The following is a 6,062-nucleotide window of genomic DNA, read 5'->3' as shown; positions in this document are numbered from 1 at the left end:
TGAGTCCCTTCTGTCTCTGAGCCCCAGCTCTCCCTCCTGTCAAGTGGGGAGTTGCTGGCTAGTGTGTAAGGCCCCTCTCCCACGCTAACATCCTAAGGGAGAGACAAAGCAAGGTTGGCCAGCCCGTCTTGCAGGGGTTCCAGCTCCAAGGAGATTGAGCACCTACTCAAAGCCACACAGCAAGGCAATGAAAGAATCAGGACTAGAACTCAGGCCTCGGACCCTTATCAGTGCCCCCACCCCTGCACATTGTGCCTCGGGCAGAGAGCCTCTAACTCAGCAGTTGTTGGCTTAGGGCAGCTATATAATTGACAGGTGACCGTGACCCCGAGATTAGGGCAGAAAGGATGGTACCACTCACTGCCTCTCGCCAGCCCCTCCACCTGCTCTGTCTCCTCTGCCGTCTGCCATGGGGTCCTTGCTCACGACGGGCAGGGCCCTGCGCAGCACTCCCATCCCTCACATCCATCTCTCCGTTGCCGGGATGTCCTGGTTGACTACAATTGTCCTGGAGCCCTGCCTGGCTTCTCATTGTTCAGTAGAGTGTTGTTGAGAATTGCTCTAAAAGAAGCCAAGGTCGGATTGGTGCTCCTCCACTTGCACATCCGGCTTCTGCCTGCCCTGGGCGTGTGAGTCACGTGTGCAGTGAGCGAGTTTTCAGTAAACTCGAGGCTGAATCCGGAAGGTGACGAGGGCTGACCTACCTCTCCTTCCCAGCCCTTTCCTGTCTCAGTGTCACCCCCTCAAGGTCAGCACACCTGGCTCTCCCTGAGACGGTGCAACGCTCCCAGACACAGTTCAGGAGCGCTAAGTCCCCCTCTGGGGCAGTGCGAAGGGCACTCCGTGTGCTGCCCCTGCGGTTGTGCCAGGGTCTGCAAGAGGCACGAGGCCACCAGGCTGCTGGGGGGGCCAGTGGGGAAGCGGGAGTGACAGGGGAAGGGTCTATGTGTGATGCGCAGCGACTCAGTCGGTGTGTCGCCGAAGGTCTCCCAGGCAGCAGTCGGAGCAGACTTGCTGCAGCCGCTTGGCCCCTTCCTGGGTGGTATAAACCTGCAACTATTTATCTTACTGTTTGCAGCTGCCTTTTCATTTTTCAATAAAACCTCAGCAGCAAGAAGCTCGACAAAAAAGGAAAGTGCATGAGTAATGAAAATGCAAGGATCTTGACTTTCTCTTTTTCAAGAACGTTAATGATGAAACGAAAACGTGTGCAAATGGTTCTCTGGGTTTACCATCCACCCTGAGACCCACTGTGCTGTTACCGACTATATATACAAAAAGCAAGGCACAAATCCGCTCTGGAACCATCAGCATCTGACCCAAAGGTCAGCATTAACTTTCAAAAGACTGTGGACTATTGGAATTTTCAACAGTCGGTGAGAAATCAAGTCCCCATCCTCCTTGGCCAGGGACCTCCTGACAGAAACTCAGGTACGGGACTGACAGAGTAACAGCAGAAACGCCGACGCCACCTTGTAGGTACCTGGCACCTGTGGCTTACAAAGGAGCCCTGCACCTCAGTGAATATTCAGTTTTGACCGCCCCAAATCAACAACTCCTCCTTTGAAAACTGTTCACACCTCTTGCACCTGCCAGGTGGTTCTGATGGGGGCTCCCAGCCACAGTGCCCCGCTCCCTGGACAAAGGATGTGCACATTCCCCGAGTGGACCAACTCTAGTCCTCCATTGCCCTTGGCCACAGTGATTGGGCCAAGCACGGGCACGTGACCCAAGCTAGACCAATCAAAATCCTCTAGAGTCACGCCACCCACCACACCCCCAGCCATGGTGATTAACTCAGGTATTTCTCTCCCTAGAGCGGGCAGGGTTCCCTCCCTCTTGGTGTGAGGCTGTAAGGATTCTAGAAGACTGAGACTCCAGGCAGAGAGAAGGAAGACAGCATGTGAAGGGAAGCAGAAGAGAAAGAGGAGAGATGGAGAGATTGCACCTTAATCCAGTCACCCCGGAGGCAGCTCCACCCTGCCAGTGGTTTGAGCTGACGTGCACACACCCATTATCTGACGAGGTCAGTAGGCAGGCAAGGCCGGGAATGCTTCTCCCATGAGAGATGAGGAAACTGAGGCTCAGACAGGTGAAATGGTTACTCAAGGTCACTTGGCTAATAGAGGCTGAAGCCATGACATCCAGCCTCCAGATGAGAGCTTTTGTGTCCTCTACTGTCTCAAAAGGCATGCTCCCTGTAGCCAAGACCAGCGCCCTGCCTGCGTGTGTGATGGCTCCGGGGTGGAAGCCACCCTTTCTGTCCTAGACTCTGAGCGGGACCACAGCCACTACTCTTAGACAGAAGACTACTTGACACTCGAAGTCGAATGGAGGACCTGAGCAACACTAAACAGAATCTACCCATCATCGCTCCCTCTTTTGAGAACGTCTACCTCAACAGCAATGTCATCGCGCCCCACTCATCCAGTAGGGTATCTGCCATAAAGAGCAGTCAGTCCAAACTTCTGTCAACCATTAGTGTTTTATTATTATAACTCCTCACCACGTTACTTGTAAAATGTCCTCCAAAGAACCCAAAGGGCTTTCTGGTATTTTCTGTCAAGTTCTCTTACACCCACTCAAAAGCTTGAGAAAACAGGCCATTCCCCATGCCCGCATTTTTGAGTTGAGGAGCAAGGGAACCCCTGGGACCTTTCTGAGCCCCTGCTGACCCCTCAGCGTTCTAAGAACATGGCAACGGGGCTCCCAGCTGAGGTTCCAAGGCACGTGGGCCGGGGTGAGAGCAGGGAAGTCGTTTTCTGAACCTGATACCATAAGACTGCGTTCTCCAGGCCCCAGTCAATCCCAGAAGTTTCTCAGGAGGCTGTCTCCCCTATGGGCTTCAGATTTCCAGCAGAATCTGGAAATAGCACCTCCACGACCTCTAAGCAGAGGAAGGAAAGTCTCTCATGTAAACCAGTCTTAGGTGTTTCCTTAAGAAGGACTCCAAATGCCTCTGAAGTTTGAATACTTCAGGCCAGACAGGTGACCAAAGGCTTTGGAACTTTCCTAGCAAAAGGATAGAGCTGTTGGTGATAGGTGGGCAGCACCGCTCAAGGCTCTTTGGAAGAAGCAGGAACCTGGACCGGTGGCTACTGTCCTTGGGAGGACACCAGCCAGGCATCTTATTGTCTGGAGGAGACTCACTTTCAAACTCTGACCCAGGAGATTGCTGGCGGTTGGGACTCAAAGCCCAGAATCAACTCCAGGCTTCAGGTGCAGCTGAGACAGCCAGACAGCTTCACAGAGTAGCCACTGCCCATGGGCTGAGAAGAGGCACTGGATGGTCAGCTTCTCAAAGGTCCATGGCATCCCGGACATCTCTCATGGGCCACCTCCCCACCTCCCACTCTCACGGCCTCACCTCCGATTTCAGCCAAGGATACAGTAACTGTTCCATGACCATCTTGTCTACTTCATGCTGACAGCACCTTACTCTAGCAGATGGCAAATGTCCCCTGCTTCCTCCCTAGAGACTTCTCTGATGGCACAGCATGGGGCACTGTCAGGACCCAGAGTGGCACACACATATGCACATCCCAGAAGTAGGGGGCTGAACATCCCATGGACCACCGCAGCCAACGGGAACTGGGAACACCTGGCTAAAGGCGTCTCCCTTTCATCCATCAGGTAGACAATTCTGAGACACGATCTAAAGGGCTCCTTGGAAGGTCCCAGGGGCACTAGTCACCCACAGCGGTGGACAACTCAGGGACACCCCTTATGTTGGCTCTTCCTACTCTATCTCCTCTTTGGTCTCCATTTCTGGTCTCTGAGATCACTTCCCAAAGAAGCTATTTACTGCAGGCAAACCTGTGTCTTAGGTTCTGTTTTTGAGAGGAACATAGGCCAAGACATGTCTTTATCTTTGGGTTCCCATACACCAGCACTAGCTTTGTATGTTTCAGTGACTACTGCTGCGTAACAAGCTATCCCAGCACTTGCTGGCTTAAACTAATAAGAATCAGGATTTTGCCATTTGGGTAGTGTTCATGTGGACAGCTTGTCCCTGCTCCATGTGGCATCAGCTGGAACAACTCAACTTGGGCTGAAGGATCCACTTCCAAGCTGCTGGACCTCCATGGCTGGCAAGTTGGTGCCGGTTGTTAACTGGGGGCTCACCTGAGACCACTGACTCAGAGCCCCAGTCTTCTACTAGATAAACACTAGATAAATGAAGAGTTAAATAAGTGGTTAATTACAGAAGCAAATCCATTCATTAATGCTACCAGCCATTCCTCAACAGTAATCTTTCCCCCCACCCACATAGCCACCGTCACTCTATCTGAAATTGGAGAATAAAACACTTCCTCAAGACTAACTTATTTGAGACTAGAAGGATTTCTGACCTCAGAGTCATAGAAGAGCAGGTCTGAAGGGATCCTAGGGGCAGCCCATTTTGGCTACCTCACAGTACAGCTGAGGAAAGTGCGTCCCAGGGAAAGGGAGGGATTTGTCCAAGGTCACCACCATGGTCATTAGTGATGACACCAACCCAGGGCTCAGACCTTTCCACCACCCTGGCTGGGAGGGTGCAGGAGGGGCTGCCTTCCCTCTTCCTTGGAGCCTTTGTCCCTGGAAATGCTACACCCCCATCTGTTGTGAGTAGCTGCTGAAAACTCTTCAAAAACTGAGAACAGGAGGGAGCCTGGGAAAGCGCCGAGGGTGTCAACACGGGGCAAGCTCGGACCGGAAGCGACAAGGCCTCCACGCGCAGCTTGGCCGGTCCCACGTTCGTGCTGATCCCCGCCACTCGGCCCAGCCAAGCACACTGGCTGCTGCCCCATCGACGGCGTGTGGCTGCCCCACTTCAGGAGCATCTCTGGAACCCCAGGGTTACGTGGGGCACAGAGGAGACGGCAGAAATAGCAGGATAAAGATCATCTCTGACTTAACACCGAGTGCCCAGCGAGTGCTGGGCACTTTACTTCATTCTCCTCATTTTGCAGAGAACTTCTCTACTGCTCCTGAGTTAGTAAGTGACCTGCTGGGGTTCGAACCCAGGCCCTCACACCTAACGCTAAGCGTCCACCCTTTTCCCTGCATCAGCCATCACACTGATGCCACCCCATCCTTCTAGGAGGTTAGATCTAGAGGGGAACCCCAAACATCTGGTACCCAGGCCATAGGGTGCTGCGTGACCAAGGATGGTGGCCCACAGGCACAAAGGTCATGGAAGAGGCAGGACCCGGGCAGGAGGGGCCACCGGACCCCAGAGGGCACCAGAGGGAGGCCCTCGGGGGCAGGAGGCTGGGAGAGAGGGTGTTGGGCCGAGGCACCTGAGCGAGGGCTCCTGCTGGGCAGAGGGTGATGGTGAGAGTGGGCGGCAGTGTCGGGGGGCAGGCTGGCTGGAGGAATCCGCGTGAATGGGAGGACCTGGCCACTCCTGGAATCCGAGTTCAAACGGGAATGCCTGTCTTGAAGCTGCATTTTCACAGCGACCCTATTGTTTTTCACTGGCTTGTTCACCCAGGCGCCCTCCACGGAGCCAGTCTGGTGCAGACCAGGGTCGGGAGGGGACTGTGGGAAAGGGCGCTCGGTGTGAGGCTGGAACGTCTGTGTTCCCGGAGGGAGCCGCCGTGATTCCCAGATGGGCAGCGACAGGATGAAGCCAAAAGAAAAGTGCCCGTTTATTAGGTGCCGGCGTTGAGTCATCTGATGACAGCCTGGAATTCCAGTCCACCCATCCACCCTGTGAGGGGGTCTCGGGAGGGGGGTGTGCTCTCTGCACACACTTTCTCTCAGCAGCAGGGAGCTGGAAGGGGTTCAGCCTGGGAAGATCCAGGAGACAGGAAGGCCACGTCCTGCAGAGTCACAGCCTGGCTGGACAGAGGGGACACACACAGGAAAAGGCCACCCAGAGGCCGCTGTGCCGCTTTCTGGCAGAGGAGGCATCTCCAGGCCTGGGGCACCCCTGGGCCTTTGCCCTCCTTCCCAGGAAGAGAGGCTTCCGCCCTGAGCAAGACGGCGCACGTCAGAGGCCAGGAGGCAGCCCTGGACCCCGGGCCGGTTCCCAGCACTAGGGGCGGCAGGGCCAAGCTGCTGACTCACTGCACACC

Source organism: Camelus ferus, chromosome 31 (assembly GCF_009834535.1).
Source record: "Camelus ferus isolate YT-003-E chromosome 31, BCGSAC_Cfer_1.0, whole genome shotgun sequence".
In the NCBI taxonomy this organism is placed as follows: Eukaryota; Metazoa; Chordata; class Mammalia; order Artiodactyla; family Camelidae; genus Camelus; species Camelus ferus.
Note: the sequence above shows the minus strand (reverse complement) of the source record.